Genomic DNA, 25,277 nt, shown 5'->3' with positions numbered 1-25,277 from the left:
GGCACTGCTGCTGGGCACCAATGTACTAGGGGGGCACTGCTCTTGGCACCAATGTACTAGGGGGGCACTGCTGCTGGGCACCAATGTACTAGGGGGCACTGCTCTTGGCACCAATGTACTAGGGGGGCACTGCTGCTGGGCACAGAGTTAAATTTTTTAACATTTTCTAATGGTGGTGTGCCTCGTGATTTTTTTCATGAAACAAGTGTGCCTTTGCCCAAAAAAGGTTGAAAAACACTGATGTAAATGAGGCAGTGACAGTACAATGTGATGCCAGTGAAAAGGGACTAGGAGCAACTTTAATGCAACAAGGCCAGCCAGTTGCCTTTGCATCACGCACATTGTCTCCAACGGAGCAAAAATATGCAAAGATTGAAGAAGAATGTCTGACTATTGTGTTTGGCTGTCAGAAATTTTATCAGTATCTACATGGAAAAAACCTTATCACGATTGTGTCTGACTACAAACCACTGGAAAATATTTTTAAGAAACCTCTACTAGGAACCCCAAAATGATTACAGCGCATGATGCTGCAGCTACAAAAGTACAATCTAAATCTTACCTGAAACACCAGACTATGAAATATTCTCTATCTGTGCTGAAGATGTCTTTTGCAATGAGCTGGAACAGATTAACTCCGCTGAATATTTAAGAGTATCTGGCATAGGTTTACAACAAATACAGCACCACACTGAACAAAATAAAGCCTTACAGTCATTAAAGACAACTGTTCTGTCTGGATGGGTAAAGAAAGAAAGAGTACCCATTTGCATCAAGGACTATTAGGGTTATAGAGATAAAATCACTATATAGAATGGGATTCTGTATAAAGAACATAGAGTCATCATACCCAAGACTCTGTGCCAAGAAATTATAGCAAGAATACACTCAAGTCATTTGTTTGGAGAAGGTTGCTCCACGTTCATATACAGCTAAGAATGATGGTCACCTGTACAGAAGAAATAGGAAATTTCTCTAAAGCACCAATAACACAAGTGATGCAAACACCAGTGCAGAGGCCACACAAATAACAAAGTCCTCTGATGGTATTCCAGACCAGACATCACCAACAGATCCAAAGGTGGAAGCATATATAGAGAATAATGATACTACATCTTCACCATGCTGCACTTGCACTCGAGTAATCAAAACACCTGCAAGAAACAAATACTTTGTTCTTAAAAAAAAGAACAAAGAACTTCTTTATGGAAAACTTTCTTTACATAAAATAAAAAAGGTGGAGATGTTCACATATATAGCGAGCTTAATATGTGATGCCGTCTACTGTCTGAACCAGTACTACAGTTTCTAAGGTTTGCTATATTGTCTGTTTGTGTCTCAATAACGTTTATTGTTGCAAGCAAGCAAGGCCTCAGGAAACAATTTCTGTAACAAGATATAGAGCCCTACTTAAAGCATGGCATACACAATTGTGCCATAATATAGAGAATTACTATTATAAGCAAAAAGAGCAGTTGATGTGCAAATCCCCATGCTTGTGGCTGTGCCAGAAAAGTATGGGACCTGTTATCCAGAATGCTTGGGACCTGGGGTTTTCCGGATAAGGGATCCCATACCTGTACCATATACTGTATGTATAAAATTATGGACAGTATGAGTAGTGGTGCGCAAACTGAGAAGCAGGCCCTGTGCAGCCGGGGAGTCTCCTGTTCTGTTGATTCAGGTCTTGGATTTCATTCCCTTTTCAGCTCATTTGAGTCTTAGATTAAATATTTGTGAGCTCAATACATTCTTTTTTAAAGAGGTGCAAGGACTGCAAGTACATTCTTGCACATTGTGCCATATTTATTATCCATATTTTCTCTGTAATAATAAAACTGTTCCTGTACTTGATCCCAACTAAGATATAATTACCCCTTATTGGGGGCAGAACAGCCCTATTGGGTTCATTTAATGGTTAAATGATTCCCTTTTCTCTGTAATAATAAAACAGTACCTGTACTTGATCCAAACTAAGATATAATTACCCCTTATTGGGGCAGAACAGCCCTATTGGGTTTATTTAATGGTTAAATGATTCCCTTTTCTCTGTAATAATAAAACAGTACCTTTACTTGATCCCAACTAAGATATAATTACCCCTTATTGGGGGCAGAACAGCCCTATTAGGTTTATTTAATGGTTAAATGATTCCCTTTTCTCTGTAATAATAAAACAGTACCTGTACTTGATCCCAACTAAGATATAATTACCCCTTATTGGGGGCAGAACAGCCCTATTGGGTTTATTTAATGGTTAAATGATTCCCTTTTCTCTGTAATAATAAAACAGTACCTGTACTTGATCCCAACTAAGATATAATTACCCCTTATTGGGGGCAGAACAGCCCTATTGGGTTTATTTCATGGTTAAATCATTCCCTTTTCTCTGTAATAATAAAACAGTACCTGTACTTGATCCCAACTAAGATATAATTACCCCTTATTGGGGGCAGAACAGCCCTATTGGGTTTATTTCATGGTTAAATCATTCCCTTTTCTCTGTAATAATAAAACAGTACCTGTACTTGATCCCAACTAAGATATAATTACCCCTTATTAGGGGCAGAACAGCCCTATTGGGTTTATTTCATGGTTAAATGATTCCCCTTTCTCTGTAATAATAAAACAGTACCTGTACTTGATCCCAACTAAGATATAATTACCCCATATTGGGGCAGAACAGCCCTATTGGGTTTATTTAATGGTTAAATGATTCCCTTTTCTCTGTAATAATAAAACAGTACCTGTACTTGATCCCAACTAAGATATAATTACCCCTTATTGGGGCAGAACAGCCCTATTGGGTTTATTTAATGGTTAAATGATTCCCTTTTCTCTGTAATAATAAAACAGTACCTGTACTTGATCCCAACTAAGATATAATTACCCCTTATTGGGGCAGAACAGCCCTATTGGGTTTATTTCATGGTTAAATGATTCCCTTTTCTCTGTAATAATAAAACAGTACCTGTACTTGATCCCAACTAAGATATAATTACCCCTTATTGGGGCAGAACAGCCCTATTGGGTTTATTTAATGGTTAAATGATTCCCTTTTCTCTGTAATAATAAAACAGTACCTGTACTTGATCCCAACTAAGATATAATTACCCCTTATTGGGGCAGAACAGCCCTATTGGGTTTATTTAATGGTTAAATGATTCCCTTTTCTCTGTAATAATAAAACAGTACCTGTACTTGATCCCAACTAAGATATAATTACTGGCAAAAATGTCTGCTGTGGGATCCACTAATGGTTTTTTCTTAGAAGTCAGGAAGTGCATTTGCTACCACACATTATTATTGATGCGCAAGACTTCTTTTGAACACAAATTATTAGACATGAGTGTGACTTTTTTACATGAATGCATCCTTTTAATGTGAGCTCAACTTTTTTTATGCAACTGACACTTTTTTGTCACTGTAAATTTTTTACAGCAGTTTTGCAAAAAAATCGCCAGCAGCGAAATGCAGAATTTCATTCATCACTAAAAAACCCCCCTGTCCACCTGATCGTGTTGATAAATGTGGGAAAGTTTATTTGAGTAATTATAAAACCAGTGACAGTGATGAGCCTGGACTAGGTTTATAGTCATTTTTTCTCTTTCACTTTAATTTTCATGCAGTTTTCTGAATAGCTAAACCCACATACACACTATCCCATTTTATAGTATGATATATATCATATAAAGCTGCCCGTTCTGCAGAGAAATAAGCAACAAATAAAACAATGCTCAGTTTGAGGGAGTATTAATGCTATTGTACAAAATAAATTTGGGTGCAGGCTTTGACCTTCCTGATTCTGAAAATCCTAGGTATTTTAAACCTTCCCTTTCTAGATCTTATAAACACAACTCTTGGCGGCACAGACAGACCCACATCCCATTTGTGGCAGCCAAGGGTTGTGTTTATGCAACAGTTACTCCTCAACCTGGACCCAACATTTAATTGGGTGAAGCTATACTCCAGATACTGGGTTTTGTGACTGAAATAATTGTTATGAATTTGCCTTATATTTATAAGATGTATATGAATATTGCCCTTGGGAGGATGACTTTATATCCCTTTTAAAGGTGGCCATACACTCACCGATATTATCGTACGAAACCTCGTTTCGTACGATAATCGGTGCGTGTATGGCATGTCGGCGAGTCGACCGATATCGCAGGAAGCAGACGACTCGCCGATCGGACAAGTTTGAAAATTTTGATCGGGCGCCATAGAAGGCGCCTGACCAAAATTCTCCCTTCAGCGCTGAATCGGCAGAAGGAGGTAGAAATCCTATTGTTTCTACCTCCTTACCTGCCGATTCAGTCCTGAATGGTGTGTGGCGGATCTTACGATGTTTCGTGCGACCGATGGTCGTACGAAACATCGTCGGATCGCCACGTGTATGGCCACCTTAAGCTTCTGATGTTCTGCACAACCAGTCATCCTTATAGAACAGCAGGGGGGGCTCTCCCATTGATCAGGAGCTTTCCGGCAATCTACTGTAGGCAGCTGGTATTTAGCAGTTGTGTACGATTTGGGTAAGTCTGACATTGAGCTTCTAAATCCCAGGTACCTGGTTGTTGATTGTTAAATTTGTCTGACCCAGTCTGTATGCTTATAGCTCCTTTGCTGGCCTCTCCTGGTTTAGTTGCCTACGTTATCTTTATGACTCTCTATCTCAGCTATAAATACTTCCACTCGAGTATTGTTTATCTCACCGGTAATTTGTTTTGTGTAATCTGCTGCTCTGTTAAAAGACTCTTTGCCTCCTTCAAACTTTGTGACATTTTTTTCAGTACTGGGGAATTATCTGTAGACAATAAACTTCTGCCTATTGATACTGAGCCACTGGGATCCAATGAAAAGGTGCCTGAATCGTGGGGTCTGCTTCCTCTATTGCTGGAAGTAAATTTAAAAAAAAATCCCACATAGGGGCAAACAGAATATAAATATGAGATAATTAGTTATAATTAGTTACTCAGCACTCACCTATTTGTAACTCAAAAAGCCAAGGAAGCAAATGTTATTTTATCATATAATACTCTTTATATTGTGAGTAACTATTAGCAAACAAGAGTTTCACCCTTCAGTGCATAGTATACATACCAGCAATTAGCCTTGGCACAACAGAACAGATAGAGAGCAGACACGTGTGGGCTGAGAAAACCCCAGTGTTTCCTTTGTCAAGTGGATTGTGATGTGCAGGCATTTTGTGTTTATATACCTACAGAGAGCTGCAAGCGAGCAATAAAAGGTAAGATACAAAAGGTAAAAGGTAAATACACCACAAACAAATATTCCTCAATTTGATCATTAACCTTCTGTGAGGTACTGTATTAAACGCTTTAGCAAAGTCCAAGTAGATCCCATCCACTGCCATTCCAGCATCGAGGTTCCAAGTGTAGTATCGAAATGAGAAACACTTAGTCCTCTGGCCTTTAGGTTGGCAGGTGGAAGCTTGATGAAAGTGGAGGAGCTGTGTTCCCATTAGGGAAGAGCTGCCAGCTTATTTTTTAGCTGGGAGCTTAGCACATGCTCCTTCTGCCTAATCATGCTTCGCTTCCTTTGCCCCAGCCAGTAGGCAGGCGGGAGGTATTTTTTCCTTTTTTCCTTCCAGCTGCCAGCTGGAGCCTTACCAAGGCAATTAATGGCATTGCACTTCAGCACCCTTTTTGTGTTTGATTTGTGCACCCTGGATAGGTGTCATAGTCCTCTGGGCTTGACCCTAGGCCAAGACTTGGTGGTTCTCACCCTAGCTTCAGCGAAGGTGGATCTGCCCGCACATGCTGTTCATTGGCGAAAGCCTTGGACACATGAGCATTGGAGCCCATGCCTTTGGGTAGGACTCACACGCGATGATTCAATATCATCCCTTATTACCCCTTCCAAAAGTTTTCCTACTACTGATGTCAGACTAACAGGCCTATAGTTTTCAGGCTGAGAACGGGATCCCTTTTTAAATAACAGCACCACATTAGCAATCCGCCAGTCTCTTGGCACCATGCCAGACCTCAACAAATCCTGAAAAATTAAGTGAAGAGGTTTGGCAATCACAGTGCTCAGCTCATTTAATACCCTGGGATGAATCCCATCCGGTCCTGGACCTTTGTTTACCTTTACATGTTCAAGTCTCTTTTGAATTCCCTCCCGAGTGACCCATGCGCCAGTAGCTAAATTACTAGAACCGGGCATATTACAAGGGAAGCCTTCATTATCTGGCTCCTCAGATGTATAGACAGATGGAAAATAAGAGTTCAAAATTTCTGCTTTTTCCCCGTTCTCATCAACCAACTTACCCCCCCTCTGATAATAAGGTTCCCACCCCGTCTTGCTTCATTTTTTTTACTATTCACATAATTAAAAAATAATTTAGGATTCTTTTTACCCCTAGCTGCAATATCCCTTTCCATCTCTAGTTTAGCTTGCCTGATAGCTTTTTTGCTGCTTTATTTGCTTCCTTGTACCTGATGAAAGTCCCTGCTGTCCCAGCTAACTTGAATGCCCTAAAAGCACGTTTTTTCTTACCAACCTCGACAATAATACTTTTATTCAGCCATAAAGATTTTACATTCAAGGTTTTGCATTCAGCCATAAAGTGTAATATATATAAAGCTGGGTACAGGCAGGTAGATCTGCACATTTTTCCCTACTTGTCTCAGCTACTAAAACAGACAATGCTGATCATTTACTGATAACTGTCTCTACCTGTGTTTAGAAGAAGCAATACTCAGTATGTCTATGGCAGGGGATTTTCTGGTGTTTAGTAGCTGTGACAAGTAGCTGCTACTAAGTAGCTCTGTGCATCTTCACCCCAAGAGTTACTGGTGCTGGTCTCAATACTGTTGCTGATGGGGTAGGTGACAATCTATAAATACAACTTGGTGGGTTGTTCTGATTTGTGACCACTACCCCTTATCCCAACTGAGCAGGTTGTAGCAGCTCTAAATACTGTTATTTCTAGTCCTTCAGCGCATGGCACTGTTGGGTAGGGGAAGTCCCCAGTAGAGGTTATATAAGGCAGAGAAGATGGTATTACTTACTCTTTGGCTGATGTTAAGGACAAGTGAATAACACCAGGGAGCCCGAGCCCTACACCTCAGGGCTCTGGCACACGGGGAGATTAGTCGCCCGAGACAAATCTCCCTGTTCGCGGGCGACTAATCTCCCCGAGTTGCCATCAGTTGCCATCCCACCGGCGAACATGTAAGTCGGCGGTGGGATGGCACACGCAGCGGGGTGATTTCAGCAAACCGCCGAAAATGCCTCGCCTGCACAGCGTGTACCATCCCACCGGCGACTTACATGTTCACCGGTGGGATGGTAGTTTGGGGAGATTAGTCGCCCGTGACAAGGGAGATTTGTGGTGAGCGACTAATGTCCCCGTGTGCCAGAGCCCTCAGGGAGGTACCAAAGAGAACAGTTATTTAGGATAGAGAGCAGAAGGTTAGATTTGTGGAGCTCACAATTGGCAGTGAGAGTGGTCAAATTATACCTGCTCCTTGTTGTAAAATTATCCTGATTATTGTTAGATGTGGGCAAAGTTCATTTACTCTGTATGTGAGTAGATAAAGGTTGGTTCCGTTGTCTCCAAGCCAAAGTGACATTGTTTGTTTCACACTTCCAGCTGATAATGCTATCTAGTCAGATATGCTAAGATATCATTATATCATATGTGACTAGATAGCATTATCAGCCGGAGGTGTGATATTGTAAGTAACTATTAGCAAACAAGACTTTCACCCTTCAGTGCATAGTGTACATACCAGCAATTAGCCTTGGCACAACAGAACAGATAGAGAAAAAGCAGACACGTGGGGACTGAGAAAAACCCCAGTGTTTCCTTTGCCAAGGGGATTGTGTTGTGCAGGTATTTGTGTTTATATACCTACAAAGAAACACCTTATTCGCTATCAAGAGCATGCAAACAAAATGATGTCACTTCCACCACATCATTTAGTTGAACTGTTAATATTTAAAGTTCAAAGATTAAAAAGTCTCATTCCCATTCGGGTCTTGGCCCGTGAGGCCCAGGAGGTTTTTTCCCAGTCCGACCCTCACATCCCAGTCCGCCACATCACATTCATGTGCAGGTTCCCTGGTAGCTGAAGCGTTGGCTTGGGAAAAAGGCTTAAAAGTAAAGCTACCATAAGTAAGTGTGATTGAAAGATATTGGAGACATGACAGTTTTTCTCGATGTTCTCCTATTTAATAATGAGGTGGAGTCTTACAATAAAACTTCAATTGGCCAATGAAAGCTTTGCATGTTATCAAGCACTGAAAGACAAAAAATTACTTCCACTTGCAACTATTTGTCCCACTGACGCCAACACCTTTATGGCTGAAATGAAATATGCTCAGCTCCAGCACTGGGTCCCCATGTAAAGCTCAAGAGACAAACTATAAAATAATCTTGAGATGGTACAAATGCCCTGAAATCTTACACAAAATATACTCCACGGTCACGGACCGGTGCTGGAGATGTGAAACCAAAAAGCGAACTCCCATACATATCTGGTGGTCCTGCCAACTGTTGATCCCCTTCTGGGAACAAATATTTAAGGTAATTAACTCATGTATGGGCCTAGACCTGAAACCAGACCCCTCAATAGGTATCCTATCAGTCCTCCCGGGCTCAGTGATTAAATACAAAAGGTCACTACTAGGATACTGTTTGGGGGAAGCTAGGAATGCCTGTACATGTAATTTTGGGGGGAAATTAGCAATGGCAAGCAGGTAAGCAGAGGATCAGGAGGATAGAGACAGGGACACCACTTCCTCAGGCAAAACACAGATTTATTTAGGACAAACTCACATAAACATCACAGTTCATCAAACTTATTTATGACTTGTCCCTTATTTGGGGCTCTCACCCTTTAGGGTAACTCTCACACACTGGAACCATTTCCCAGGTCTTCTCACCACCCTAATGGCCTTCACTCATCCACAGCGACTCTTGGACTACTAACTCAGCCCCGCTGTCTCACCCCTCCTGGGATACCGGCTCCCCAGCCTCTGGCACACTCTGGCTTCTCACTCAGCCCCGCTGTCTCTCCCCTCCTGGGATACCGGCTCCCCAGCCCCTGGCACACTCTGGCTTCTCACTCAGCCCCGCTGTCTCTCCCCTCCTGGGATACCGGCTCCCCAGCCTCTGGCACACTCTGGCTTCTCACTCAGCCCCGCTGTCTCTCCCCTCCTGGGATACCGGCTCCCCAGCCTCTGGCACACTCTGGCTTCTCACTCAGCCCTGCTGTCTCTCCCCTCCTGGGATACCGGCTCCCCAGCCTCTGGCACACTCTGGCTTCTCACTCAGCCCCGCTGTCTCTCCCCTCCTGGGATACCGGCTCCCCAGCCTCTGGCACACTCTGGCTTCTCACTCAGCCCCGCTGTCTCTCCCCTCCTGGGATACCGGCTCCCCAGCCCCTGGCACACTCTGGCTTCTCACTCAGCCCCGCTGTCTCTCCCCTCCTGGGATACCGGCTCCCCAGCCTCTGGCACACTCTGGCTTCTCACTCAGCCCCGCTGTCTCTCCCCTCCTGGGATACTGGCTCCCCAGCCCCTGGCACACTCTGGCTTCTCACTCAGCCCCGCTGTCTCTCCTCCTGGGATACCGGCTCCCCAGCCCCTGGCACACTCTGGCTTCTCACTCAGCCCCACTGTCTCTCCTCCTGGGATACCGGCTCCCCAGCCTCTGGCACACTCTGGCTTCTCACTCAGCCCCACTGTCTCTCCCCTCCTGGAATACCGGCTCCCCAGCCTCTGGCACACTCTGGCTTCTCACTCAGCCCCGCTGTCTCTCCCCTCCTGGGATACCGGCTCCCCAGCCCCTGGCACACTCTGGCTTCTCACTCAGCCCCGCTGTCTCTCCCCTCCTGGGATACCGGCTCCCCAGCCTCTGGCACACTCTGGCTTCTCACTCAGCCCTGCTGTCTCTCCCCTCCTGGGATACCGGCTCCCCAGCCTCTGGCACACTCTGGCTTCTCACTCAGCCCCGCTGTCTCTCCCCTCCTGGGATACCGGCTCCCCAGCCTCTGGCACACTCTGGCTTCTCACTCAGCCCCGCTGTCTCTCCCCTCCTGGGATACCGGCTCCCCAGCCTCTGGCACACTCTGGCTTCTCACTCAGCCCCGCTGTCGCTCCCCTCCTGGGATACCGGCTCCCCAGCCTCTGGCACACTCTGGCTTCTCACTCAGCCCCGCTGTCTCTCCCCTCCTGGGATACCGGCTCCCCAGCCTCTGGCACACTCTGGCTTCTCACTCAGCCCCGCTGTCGCTCCCCTCCTGGGATACCGGCTCCCCAGCCTCTGGCACACTCTGGCTTCTCACTCAGCCCCGCTGTCTCTCCCCTCCTGGGATACCGGCTCCCCAGCCCCTGGCACACTCTGGCTTCTCACTCAGCCCCGCTGTCTCTCCCCTCCTGGGATACCGGCTCCCCAGCCTCTGGCACACTCTGGCTTCTCACTCAGCCCCGCTGTCTCTCCCCTCCTGGGATACCGGCTCCCCAGCCTCTGGCACACTCTGGCTTCTCACTCAGCCCCGCTGTCTCTCCCCTCCTGGGATACCGGCTCCCCAGCCTCTGGCACACTCTGGCTTCTCACTCAGCCCCGCTGTCTCTCCCCTCCTGGGATACCGGCTCCCCAGCCTCTGGCACACTCTGGCTTCTCACTCAGCCCCGCTGTCTCTCCCCTCCTGGGATACCGGCTCCCCAGCCTCTGGCACACTCTGGCTTCTCACTCAGCCCCGCTGTCTCTCCCCTCCTGGGATACCGGCTCCCCAGCCTCTGGCACACTCTGGCTTCTCACTCAGCCCCGCTGTCGCTCCCCTCCTGGGATACCGGCTCCCCAGCCTCTGGCACACTCTGGCTTCTCACTCAGCCCGGCTGTCTCTCCCCTCCTGGGATACCAGCTCCCCAGCCCCTGGCACACTCTGGCTTCTCACTCAGCCCTGCTGTCTCTCCCCTCCTGGGATACCGGCTCCCCAGCCTCTGGCACACTCTGGCTTCTCACTCAGCCCCGCTGTCTCTCCCCTCCTGGGATACCGGCTCCCCAGCCTCTGGCACACTCTGGCTTCTCACTCAGCCCCGCTGTCTCTCCCCTCCTGGGATACCGGCTCCCCAGCCTCTGGCACACTCTGGCTTCTCACTCAGCCCCGCTGTCTCTCCCCTCCTGGGATACCGGCTCCCCAGCCTCTGGCACACTCTGGCTTCTCACTCAGCCCTGCTGTCTCTCCTCCTGGGATACCGGCTCCCCAGCCCCTGGCACACTCTGGCTTCTCACTCAGTCCCACTGTCTCTCCCCTCCTGGGATACTGGCTCCCCAGCCCCTGGCACACTCTGGCTTCTCACTCAGCCCCGCTGTCTCTCCCCTCCTGGGATACCGGCTCCCCAGCCTCTGGCACACTCTGGCTTCTCACTCAGCCCCGCTGTCTCTCCCCTCCTGGGATACCGGCTCCCCAGCCTCTGGCACACTCTGGCTTCTCACTCAGCCCCGCTGTCTCTCCCCTCCTGGGATACCGGCTCCCCAGCCTCTGGCACACTCTGGCTTCTCACTCAGCCCTGCTGTCTCTCCCCTCCTGGGATACCGGCTCCCCAGCCTCTGGCACACTCTGGCTTCTCACTCAGCCCCGCTGTCTCTCTCCTCCTGGGATACCGGCTCCCCAGCCTCTGGCACACTCTGGCTTCTCACTCAGCCCCGCTGTCTCTCCCCTCCTGGGATACCGGCTCCCCAGCCTCTGGCACACTCTGGCTTCTCACTAAGCCCCGCTGTCTCTCCTCCTGGGATACCGGCTCCCCAGCCTCTGGCACACTCTGGCTTCTCACTCAGCCCTGCTGTCTCTCCCCTCCTGGGATACCGGCTCCCCAGCCTCTGGCACACTCTGGCTTCTCACTAAGCCCCGCTGTCTCTCCTCCTGGGATACCGGCTCCCCAGCCTCTGGCACACTCTGGCTTCTCACTCAGCCCCGCTGTCTCTCCCCTCCTGGGATACCGGCTCCCCAGCCTCTGGCACACTCTGGCTTCTCACTCAGCCCCGCTGTCTCTCCCCTCCTGGGATACCGGCTCCCCAGCCTCTGGCACACTCTGGCTTCTCACTCAGCCCCGCTGTCTCTCCCCTCCTGGGATACCGGCTCCCCAGCCTCTGGCACACTCTGGCTTCTCACTCAGCCCCGCTGTCTCTCCCCTCCTGGGATACCGGCTCCCCAGCCTCTGGCACACTCTGGCTTCTCACTCAGCCCCGCTGTCTCTCCCCTCCTGGGATACCAGCTCCCCAGCCCCTGGCACACTCTGGCTTCTCACTCAGCCCCGCTGTCTCTCCCCTCCTGGGATACCAGCTCCCCAGCCCCTGGCACACTCTGGCTTCTCACTCAGCCCCGCTGTCTCTCCCCTCCTGGGATACCGGCTCCCCAGCCTCTGGCACACTCTGGCTTCTCACTCAGCCCTGCTGTCTCTCCCCTCCTGGGATACCGGCTCCCCAGCCTCTGGCACACTCTGGCTTCTCACTCAGCCCCGCTGTCTCTCTCCTCCTGGGATACCGGCTCCCCAGCCTCTGGCACACTCTGGCTTCTCACTCAGCCCCGCTGTCTCTCCCCTCCTGGGATACCGGCTCCCCAGCCTCTGGCACACTCTGGCTTCTCACTAAGCCCCGCTGTCTCTCCTCCTGGGATACCGGCTCCCCAGCCTCTGGCACACTCTGGCTTCTCACTCAGCCCTGCTGTCTCTCCCCTCCTGGGATACCGGCTCCCCAGCCTCTGGCACACTCTGGCTTCTCACTCAGCCCCGCTGTCTCTCCCCTCCTGGGATACCGGCTCCCCAGCCTCTGGCACACTCTGGCTTCTCACTCAGCCCCGCTGTCTCTCCCCTCCTGGGATACCGGCTCCCCAGCCTCTGGCACACTCTGGCTTCTCACTCAGCCCCGCTGTCTCTCCCCTCCTGGGATACCGGCTCCCCAGCCTCTGGCACACTCTGGCTTCTCACTCAGCCCCGCTGTCTCTCCCCTCCTGGGATACCGGCTCCCCAGCCTCTGGCACACTCTGGCTTCTCACTCAGCCCCGCTGTCTCTCCCCTCCTGGGATACCGGCTCCCCAGCCTCTGGCACACTCTGGCTTCTCACTCAGCCCCGCTGTCGCTCCCCTCCTGGGATACCGGCTCCCCAGCCTCTGGCACACTCTGGCTTCTCACTCAGCCCGGCTGTCTCTCCCCTCCTGGGATACCAGCTCCCCAGCCCCTGGCACACTCTGGCTTCTCACTCAGCCCTGCTGTCTCTCCCCTCCTGGGATACCGGCTCCCCAGCCTCTGGCACACTCTGGCTTCTCACTCAGCCCTGCTGTCTCTCCTCCTGGGATACCGGCTCCCCAGCCCCTGGCACACTCTGGCTTCTCACTCAGCCCTGCTGTCTCTCCTCCTGGGATACTGGCTCCCCAGCCCCTGGCACACTCTGGCTTCTCACTCAGCCCCGCTGTCTCTCCCCTCCTGGGATACCGGCTCCCCAGCCTCTGGCACACTCTGGCTTCTCACTCAGCCCCGCTGTCTCTCCCCTCCTGGGATACCGGCTCCCCAGCCTCTGGCACACTCTGGCTTCTCACTCAGCCCCGCTGTCTCTCCCCTCCTGGGATACCGGCTCCCCAGCCTCTGGCACACTCTGGCTTCTCACTCAGCCCTGCTGTCTCTCCCCTCCTGGGATACCGGCTCCCCAGCCTCTGGCACACTCTGGCTTCTCACTCAGCCCCGCTGTCTCTCTCCTCCTGGGATACCGGCTCCCCAGCCTCTGGCACACTCTGGCTTCTCACTCAGCCCCGCTGTCTCTCCCCTCCTGGGATACCGGCTCCCCAGCCTCTGGCACACTCTGGCTTCTCACTCAGCCCCGCTGTCTCTCCCCTCCTGGGATACCGGCTCCCCAGCCTCTGGCACACTCTGGCTTCTCACTCAGCCCCGCTGTCTCTCCCCTCCTGGGATACCAGCTCCCCAGCCTCTGGCACACTCTGGCTTCTCACTCAGCCCCGCTGTCTCTCCCCTCCTGGGATACCGGCTCCCCAGCCCCTGGCACACTCTGGCTTCTCACTCAGCCCCGCTGTCTCTCCCCTCCTGGGATACCGGCTCCCCAGCCTCTGGCACACTCTGGCTTCTCACTCAGCCCCGCTGTCGCTCCCCTCCTGGGATACCGGCTCCCCAGCCTCTGGCACACTCTGGCTTCTCACTCACCCCGCTGTATAATCACACAGCCCTTTGTTTGCTGCTCACCTACAGCCTAATCAGTATGTATGGAGCAGCAGTACGGAATGGAGGACCTATCCTACTCTCCCTCCATTTACTCCAGGGACTCATTTACCTTCACTTTTCTTAAGCCACTAACATGAAATCAGCATTAGCTGCAGCAAAACCAGCAATATTTCCTGGTACTAGTTGTATCTCACCTTTAAAACTGGTGGAAAATACACTGAAAGGAACAGTAACCCCCAAAAATTAAAGAGTTTTAAAGTAAAAGACATATAATGTACTGTTACCCTGCATTGGTTAAAGCTGTGTGTTTGCTACAGAAACCCTACTATAGTTTATATAAATACCCCGCTGTGTAGCCCCGGGGGCAGCCATTCCTGCACTGGTACAGCTGGGGTGTTTGCTACAGAAACCCTACTATAGTTTATATAAATACCCCGCTGTGTAGCCCCGGGGGCAGCCATTCCTGCACTGGTACAGCTGGGGTGTTTGCTACAGAAACCCTACTATAGTTTATATAAATACCCCGCTGTGTAGCCCCGGGGGCAGCCATTCCTGCACCGGTACAGCTGGGGTGTTTGCTACAGAAACCCTACTATAGTTTATATAAATACCCCGCTGTGTAGCCCCGGGGGCAGCCATTCCTGCACTGGTACAGCTGGGGTGTTTGCTACAGAAACCCTACTATAGTTTATATAAATACCCCGCTGTGTAGCCCCGGGGGCAGCCATTCCTGCACTGGTACAGCTGGGGTGTTTGCTACAGAAACCCTACTATAGTTGATATAAATACCCCGCTGTGTAGCCCCAGGGGCAGCCGTTCCTGCACTGGTACAGCTGGGGTGTTTGCTACAGAAACCCTACTATAGTTTATATAAATACCCCGCTGTGTAGCCCCGGGGGCAGCCGTTCCTGCACTGGTACAGCTGGGGTGTTTGCTACAGAAACCCTACTATAGTTTATATAAATACCCCGCTGTGTAGCCCCGGGGGCAGCCGTTCCTGCACTGGTACAGCTGGGGTGTTTGCTACAGAAACCCTACTATAGTTTATATAAATACCCCGCTGTGTAGCCCCGGGGGCAGCCATTCCTGCACTGGTACAGCTGGGGTGTTTGCTACAGAAACCCTACTATAGTTTATATAAATACCCCGCTGTGTAGCCCCGGGGGCAGCCATTCCTGCACTGGTACAGCTGGGGTGTTTGCTACAGAAACCCTACTATAGTTTATATAAATACCCCGCTGTGTAGCCCGGGGGCAGCCATTCCTGCACCGGTACAGCTGGGGTGTTTGCTACAGAAACCCTACTATAGTTTATATAAATACCCCGCTGTGTAGCCCCGGGGGCAGCCATTCCTGCACTGGTACAGCTGGGGTGTTTGCTACAGAAACCCTACTATAGTTTATATAAATACCCTGCTGTGTAGCCCCGCGGGCAGCCATTCCTGCACTGGTACAGCTGGGGTGTTTGCTACAGAAACCCTACTATAGTTTATATAAATACCCCGCTGTGTAGCCCCGGGGGCAGCCATTCCTGCACTGGTACAGCTGGGGTGTTTGCTACAGAAACCCTACTATAGTTTATATAAATACCCCGCTGTGTAGCCCCGCGGGCAGCCATTCCTGCACTGGTACAGCTGGGGTGTTTGCTACAGAAACCCTACTATAGTTTATATAAATACCCCGCTGTGTAGCCCCGGGGGCAGCCATTCCTGCACTGGTACAGCTGGGGTGTTTGCTACAGAAACCCTACTATAGTTTATATAAATACCCCGCTGTGTAGCCCCGGGGGCAGCCATTCCTGCACTGGTACAGCTGGGGTGTTTGCTACAGAAACCCTACTATAGTTTATATAAATACCCCGCTGTGTAGCCCCGGGGGCAGCCGTTCCTGCACTGGTACAGCTGGGGTGTTTGCTACAGAAACCCTACTATAGTTTATATAAATACCCCGCTGTGTAGCCCCGGGGGCAGCCATTCCTGCACCGGTACAGCTGGGGTGTTTGCTACAGAAACCCTACTATAGTTTATATAAATACCCTGCTGTGTAGCCCCGGGGGCAGCCATTCCTGCACTGGTACAGCTGGGGTGTTTGCTACAGAAACCCTACTATAGTTTATATAAATACCCCGCTGTGTAGCCCCGGGGGCAGCCATTCCTGCACTGGTACAGCTGGGGTGTTTGCTACAGAAACCCTACTATAGTTTATATAAATACCCCGCTGTGTAGCCCCGGGGGCAGCCATTCCTGCACTGGTACAGCTGGGGTGTTTGCTACAGAAACCCTACTATAGTTTATATAAATACCCCGCTGTGTAGCCCGGGGGCAGCCATTCCTGCACCGGTACAGCTGGGGTGTTTGCTACAGAAACCCTACTATAGTTTATATAAATACCCCGCTGTGTAGCCCCGGGGGCAGCCGTTCCTGCACCGGTACAGCTGGGGTGTTTGCTACAGAAACCCTACTATAGTTTATATAAATACCCCGCTGTGTAGCCCCGGGGGCAGCCATTCCTGCACCGGTACAGCTGGGGTGTTTGCTACAGAAACCCTACTATAGTTTATATTAATACCCCGCTGTGTAGCCCCGGGGGCAGCCATTCCTGCACTGGTACAGCTGGGGTGTTTGCTACAGAAACCCTACTATAGTTTATATAAATACCCCGCTGTGTAGCCCCGGGGGCAGCCGTTCCTGCACTGGTACAGCTGGGGTGTTTGCTACAGAAACCCTACTATAGTTTATATAAATACCCCGCTGTGTAGCCCTGGGGGCAGCCATTCCTGCACTGGTACAGCTGGGGTGTTTGCTACAGAAACCCTACTATAGTTTATATAAATACCCCGCTGTGTAGCCCCGGGGGCAGCCATTCCTGCACTGGTACAGCTGGGGTGTTTGCTACAGAAACCCTACTATAGTTTATATAAATACCCCGCTGTGTAGCCCCGGGGGCAGCCATTCCTGCACTGGTACAGCTGGGGTGTTTGCTACAGAAACCCTACTATAGTTTATATAAATACCCCGCTGTGTAGCCCCGGGGGCAGCCATTCCTGCACTGGTACAGCTGGGGTGTTTGCTACAGAAACCCTACTATAGTTTATATAAATACCCCGCTGTGTAGCCCCGGGGGCAGCCATTCCTGCACTGGTACAGCTGGGGTGTTTGCTACAGAAACCCTACTATAGTTTATATAAATACCCCGCTGTGTAGCCCCGGGGGCAGCCATTCCTGCCCTGGTACAGCTGGTGTGTTTGCTACAGAAACCCTACTATAATTTATATAATAAGCTGCTGTGTAGCCCCGGGGGCAGCCATTCAAGCTGGAAGAAAGGAGAAAAGGCACAGGTTACATAGCAGATAACAGATAAGTTCTGTAGAATACAATAGTGTTTTATCTGTTATCTGCTAAGTGCCTGTGCCTTTTCTCCTTTGAATGGCTGCCCCCGGGGCTACACAGCTGCATTCTTTATATAAACCATAGTAGGGTTTCTGAGGCAAACTCCCCAGTTGTACCAGTGCAAAGTAGCAGTACATTATATTGGAATTTCTTTTATACACTTGAATTTTTTGGTGTTACTCTTCCTTTAACAGTGTTCTTATTCATTACATCTCTCACAATATATAACACAATCCTTAAGTGGCAGCTCGCTAATAATATAATTGCAGGGTGCAGTCAAACTCGACATCCATTCAACTCAAAATTTTTTATTCCAGGGCCAGCACTACTTTTTGTGTATCCCAATTCTTTCCTTTAATTGTCTAACCATCTTTCCACAATATATCAACCCACATGGATAAAAATAACAAGATAAGGATATTTATTATGTGTGTGGTTGTAGTGTGGTTTGTACTGATGAACAATTAAGAAAAAAGATCCCTAAAAGTTCCATATTGAGTTATTCATGGGCAAGGAATCCTAAGGAAATACTTAGCCCTTCAGATCCAGTTGATAAGTATATGAATAAAGCAACACTTTTTGAGGCCATGTCTAGGTGTATTTAAGTGTACAGGGTGTGTGATGTGTAGGAGCCTGATTGTGGGCACATATTTCACACACCTGCACACTGGAAATAGATTCAAGATTAAGCAGAGAATGTTATGCAATGTCACCACAATCATGGTGTATATTATTAAATGCCCGTGTTAGTTGATATATTGTGGAAAGACAGTTAGACAATTAATGGAAAGAATTGGGATGCATCGGGCCAGTATCTGAGCTATTATATTAATGAGCAAAGAAACAAGATATTGTGCAGCAGCCTGAGGCTAAACAATGGGCAGAGGCACGGTGCGATGCTTTGGCATTCCGACGTATGCTCATCATGTAGTGCCAGGCCATAGAGGGGGTGATTTGGAAAATGAGTTATTGAAAAAAGAGTCTTTTTGGCTTCAGTGTGGCACCAAAAGGCTTAAATGTGCAACTTACAGAATATTTGGGTGTTTTTTTTAACATAAATGGTGTATTTATTGGATGTCAGAAAGTGGCTGTTACTCTTATTATTTTCATTTGTGTTATGTAGTTGCAGAAAAGATAGGATAGTTGTAACTTTTAACATGGAGCACCATTAGACTGAACTACATTGTCATTTAGAACCTTATTACACAACAAGAACCTGAGACAAGGTTCTCAGTATATCAATTTATTTATTAATCAAACAAACAAACAAACAAACAAACAAACAAACACAGAGCCTTGTGGAAGCTATCAGCAATACAGAACAGCAACTGAAATGTGTCACTAACAGCTGCAAACAAGCTAAAAGGGTTGAGGAGACCGCCTCATACGTATGCAAATAAGTCATAACAGGATTCTGGGAAGAAATTCTTTTAGGCTCTTAGAAAAGTCCCATTTACATGGGGTTAACAGTTGCAAGTGAGACAGCCTTTTATAGAGGATGCCATACCTTATCTCAAAGTATATGATACCCCTTGTGATTTATAAAATGGCATATTGAACTTATATTGGCAAAAAGTAAAGAAGCCACGCGTAGAGATTGTAAACAGTCCTCCAATTGTATTCATGTGAATGCCATTTTAATAGAGTAGTTGTAGGCGAAAGTCTGTTTAGTGTGCAAAGTGCCAGCATTCATTGGAAGATTCCAACTGTGGGTAAAGTTCATCTATGGATCAGATCATTGACGTGTAATGAAGAAGTGAAACAACAGGTGCCCTAAAGAGCTCATTTAGTAAATAGCTATGGTTCTCCATTTTAGAACAATAATAAATCTTTTAAGATATCAAAGGGATTAGTAGGTTGAATTCCTTTAAAGGAAATGTGACTTCGTAGTAGCACAGACGTGCATTTTCCTACGTGTGCAGGCACAAAATGTAATGTGTTACTTTTTAATAGTGCTGGCACGTTATGTGAGGTGTATATGGTTACACTAGGGACAGTAACATGAGCACACAATTTTTCAATGACTGTGGCACAGGCACTTATGTTGCAGAGGGAAAGTTTGCTCAAGGGTGAAAAAGTATTAGAGAAATGTCCCACTTAACACCCCTCTTGTTGGGTTGCAACTGCAGTCTAGCAGTACTCATTGGGAAAGACATATAATTCAATAGATTCCCATTTGTTAGGGAGATAAAGATGTGGAGTGTGCAATATGTGAGATATATAGGAGAGTAAAACTTCAGTTTTTAGAGTCAGAGAGAGTAAAGGTGGCCATACATGAGCAGATCCACTCGCTTGGCGATGTCGCCAAGCAAGCGGATCTTCCCCCGATATCCCCACCTACGGGTGGGCGATATCGGGGAGCCTTTAGGTAAAAAAAAAAAATAATCCGATCGTTTGGCCCTGCGGTCCCCGATCCGACCGGATTTTCTAACCTGGCCGATCGAGATCTGGCCAATTTCAGGCCAGATATCAGTCGGCCAGGCCACTCTGCTCTCCCCATACACGGGCCGATTAGCTGCCGAATCGGTCCAAGGGACCCATATCGGCAGCTATAGTCGGCCCGTGTATGGGGACCTTAACAGGAGTTTTAGCAGAAAGATAAGTAGTCTGTGGTTTCCCTATCAAAGTCAGAAACCAACAGTGCAGATAGACTGTTCCTGCAGACATGAACAGCTCAGGGTGGAGAGTAGATAAACTGAAATAGAAGCAGGATAGTGACTATCTGGGTTTGCAACACTCACGCAGAATATGACCAGGCTTATTGCAATTCCAGCAAACCACATTTTTCCTGTAACTGTTTTGAGAATTACCAGGGTTCCCTCTATTGGGGTTATTATACCTGGTCAGAGCAATTATAACAAAGAAATTGGGAACAGATCTGGTAATCTTAAGGCTGCCTGATAAATCTGCCCAAAAGCCTTCATTAGAAGGGCAATGTGGATTGGGATTTGTAAGTGTGAAATTAAGTTAAAAAATCTCCACTCCCTGTAAAGTGGAGGGACTCAGTGCTTTTACACCCCGTAGGGTGGAGGAACCTTGTATCTCCTGGGGAACAAAAAGTTCTGGGGCCTTATAATCAGGAGACTCCTTTTGGTCTTGTACTGGGGTGCTCAGGGGCCGATTTAATTGCCCTTGAGTATCCATATTAAGGACAAAATATAGCTTACTTAAAGCAGGAGCTGAATCTGAGTCAGCGAGTAGGGGAAAACCATGAGTATAAGTAAGAGGTAAAGTAATTTTGCCAAATATTATAATATACAATGTGCAAGTCAAGATCTTTCCTTTACACTTATCTTTAATCTGTTTTAATAGACTATCAAGGTCTTGAGAATCAATACTGCCACCTTCTGGTCAGGAAAAGGCAGCTTTTTTCTCTTTACCCCGTCTCACCCATGACTTATGATATGTTTTAAGACCTGAGGTATTTAAGGGGTTTTGACTGCACAATTCTTCTAGCATCACCGGTGAGGGTTTACATTTAAACAGATGCAACATTTTGTATACTAGACAGTAGTCACAAGTATATAGTAGAAAGAAAACTGTATTACTATTAGACTAAGACAAGCACACAAAAACAACATATTAGAACAACATAGACACATAACATAAAACTCACCGTAGAGTCATCTGCAGGATTCCATTTACTTCACAATCATAACACATAACATAAAACTCATCACACAGTCTTCTGCAGGTTCTATTCAATTGACCAGCAATCGGCTTACCATCACATTGGGGGTCACCAAATAATGTTGGTAATTTTGACCGACCAGAACATTATTACTCAACAAGACCCTGAGACAAGGTTCTCAGTATATCAATTTATATATTAATGAAACACTGAGTCTTGTGGAAGCTTTCAGCAACACAGAACAGCAACTGAAATGTGTCACTAACAGCTTCCAATGAGACCCTGAAAGTCTTAGCCTTTTATAGAGGATGCCATACCTTATCTGAAAAGTATATGATGCCCCTTTTACAGCTTTCTGTGTGCTCTGTGGTTCCAGCTGTGCAAATAGCAAAGTGCATGGGGGGCTTAGCTAGTCAGCACTATCATGTCTAATCCTTGTGATTTTATAAGATGGTATATTAGCCTTATATTTTATACTTCACATATATAGCACATTTATATTCTTTAATCTCCTAGCTCACCTGCCTTGGGTTGACTTTATAGGGGACACAGGAGGATTTTATGTGTCCCTTTATACAGAACTTGCCCATCATAAGTGAGTGTCTCAACAATGGCTTTTTAATGAAATGTATTTTATTGGATTTTGCGCACTAGAACTTAGATGTCATTTTGGCCCCTTTCTGTATGAGTATAGCTATTTAAAGGCTGTAGACACATTGGAACATTATCCTTGATATAGGTTCTAATGAGGACTAAAACATTGGACATCTGTATAATGTGAATAAAAGTTTCTTTACACAAAAAGGAGTGCTGGTCCTGGAATGAAAATTCAGAGTTGAGTATATATATTGTGGTCAGGATACCTGGTAATGTCCAGGATGGAGCTTATACTGTATATTGTAAGGCTTCCCGCCTAAGGACTGTTCGGTGCATGCGCCAAGTGCACGCGCTTACGTGTGCTTTTGTTTCCTCCATTCTTCTCGTCTCTTCCATAAATTGCACCCAATTGTGGTATGTAGGGGTTCAACTCTTTTCCACGATCTAGACATAAGGGCCTTTGCTGCATATAGCATATGAATTATTAATCTGTTCTGAATTACTTTTACTGAGTCATAGTGAAGGATTGATTTGGATAGAAACTCTGATTGAATTTGTTTCCTGTATGATGATCTCTGTATTCTCTAGGATATTTCCCTGGTACTTTTCTAAGCTTTTACAAGTATACCATATACGGGTGTAGGTACCTTCTTCCAAATGGCATTGCCAGCATTTGTTGGACATACCTGGGAATAGTTTTTGTAGCCTTATGGGTGTGTAGTTCTATCGGGATATCAGCTTATAATTCATTTCTTGTGTCTTGGAAGCAATGGATGATTTATGGATTGAGTTACATATTGCATACCAACTTTCATCTGTTAAGGATAGTTTTAGTTCTTTTTCCCATGCATCTCTATGGCTGGGGGATATTTTTACAGTGTTTTCAGTTAGATGTTTATATTTTAAAGACATAGGTTTGTTAATATTTGGTGTAGTGGTTAGGAGTTTTTCCCACCATGTTTGTTGTGATCTATCTTGGTTAACCCTCAGACTGTTAATGTAGTGGTGTGATTGGTTGTAGAACCAACAGTCTCTTGGATGAATACCCCGTCTCTTTTGGACTTTAGCTAAAGAGATCACTCTATTGTTCTGTATAAAGTCGGTTATTAATGTTGGTCTGTTTTTGTATGTTCCCAAGTGTTGGAATGCTTGTACTGTATGTCAGTCCTAGGTGGGAACTCCAGATTTTGTATTAATGGCTGTAGGCTATATAGAGAGTTTGTATTTGATATAATTACCCTTCCACACTTTCCGAGTTGCACCTATTGTAGGGCATTGTTTAATATTTGTTGGGATATTGCTTTCTTTTGCCCATAAGATATTGAGGAGAGGTATGAAAGGCACTGCTTGTTTTGTCTCTAGCCCCCAGAGTTCACATTTGTATCTAGACTTTATAGTTCATCTAATAAAGTTGTAAAACTTTTATAGTAATGTCAGCTGAAAGTATTCCCATATTTCCTAAAAACACCCTCACCAAATACTATGGACATTTTCTTACAATAACTAGACCAATAATAAGACTCCAAGATGAGGTTCTTTAGAATATTGGGCTCATTTATTCATCACAGAAGTCCCGATGTTATTTTGTTGGGTTGAAAACCCCCCACACACTGTTCTTCCACTTTAATGGGGAAATTGAAACTGCTGCCAATCTTACAGCTTTGAGGCTTCACCCCCCAAACTTGAATCGCGCAGTCATGGGGTCAGCCTGAATGAAAATAGGATGATTATTGGATGCCCAAAAGTGGGTGGAACTATGAACAGCCAATTAGATTTTACCTTTTGACTTACCATGGGGAAATCCAACCTGCTGCCAGTCTCACAGAATTAACACCAGGGTCCCCAAACTCTTCACAGTTGGTCACTAGGGGACTGCAGTCTTAGGTTTAAAAATGTGGGTGGAGCCACCAACTGACAATCAGATTTCATCTATTGAATTTTTTTTTGTTTAAATTTAAAATGCTGCCATTCTTATACTATTTACGCCAGGGGCCCAAAACTTTGCAGACTTAGTCACTTGGTGACAAAAATTCAAGATTTGAAGAAAGTGGGTGGAGCCACAGACAGCCAATCAGATTTATTTAATTGATTTTAATAGGGAAATTTAAAGTGCTGCCATTGTCAAACATTTAATGCCAGTGTTCCCAAACTTTTCACAGTTGGCCACTGTTGTCTTAAGGTTAAAGGTTAGAAAAAGTGGGTGGAGCCACCAACAGCCAATCACACACATTTAATCTCAGTGTCACCAAAATTTACATAATTTGTCACCGGTGGACTAAGGTTAAAGGTTAGGAAAAGTGGGTGGAGCCACCAAGAGCCAATCAGTTTCCACCCATTAAATTTCATTGGTTTATATTTAAACTGATGCCATTATTTAAGTATTAATTCCAGGGTTGTTAAACTTTCCAGAGTTACTCACTGGGTATTTGCTCATTTCAAAGTTAGGAAAAGTGGGCGGAGCCACCAACAGCCAATCACATTTCACCTATATACTTTCAATGGTGAAGTGTAAAATGCTGTCTGTCCCACAGTTTTTATGCCTGAGTCCCCAAACTTTGCAAAGTTGGTCACTGGGGGACTGCAGTTCAAAAATAGGAAAAATGGGTTGGGCCACTAACAGCCAATCAGATTTCATCCATTGAATTTCATTGGTTTAAATTAAAAATGCTGCGATTCTCACACTATTTATGCCAGGGTGCCCACTGTTTGTCACTGGGTGACTTCGACTCAAGGTTAGAGAAAGTGGGCGGGGCCACCAACCACCAATCACAATTTACCTATTGACTTTTATTTGTTTACATTTAAACTGCTGCCTTTCTTTAACTATTAATCCCAGGGTCCCTTAACCTTGCAGAGTTAGTCACTGGGTAACTCCAGTTCCAGGTTAGAAAAAGTAGGCGGAGCCACCAACCACCAATCAGATGTCACTCATTGACTTTCAGTGGGGAAATCTAAATTGCTGCCATTCAGACACTATTAAAACCAGGGTCCAAACTTTGCACAGTAGTTTTTACTATATAATTGTGGGTCCAAGCTCAGAGAAAGTGGTGGAAACAACAACAGAGATCATATTTCATTCAGTGATTTCACATTTTTCAAACCAACATGAAGTTTGTTCTCAAACTTCCCTTTCTAGTTTAAGATGTTTCGTGACACAGAGCAAAGTATGTAACATTTCCTTATTACAGAACAAGATTCCAAGATGAGGTTCTCTAGAATATTGTACAAGTATGGGATCTGTTATCAGGAAACCCGTTATCCAGAAAGCTCTGAATTACAGAAAGCCTGTCTCCTATAGACTCCATTTTAATCAAATAATTCAGATTTTTTAAATCAATTTCCTTTTTCTCTGTAATAATAAAACAGTACCTGTACTTGATCCCAACTAAGATATAATTACCCCTTATTGGGGGCAGAACAGCCCTATTGGGTTTATTTAATGGTTAAATGATTCCCTTTT

Source organism: Xenopus tropicalis, chromosome 8 (genome assembly GCF_000004195.4).
Source record: "Xenopus tropicalis strain Nigerian chromosome 8, UCB_Xtro_10.0, whole genome shotgun sequence".
NCBI classification, from domain to species: domain Eukaryota; kingdom Metazoa; phylum Chordata; class Amphibia; order Anura; family Pipidae; genus Xenopus; species Xenopus tropicalis.
Note: the sequence above shows the minus strand (reverse complement) of the source record.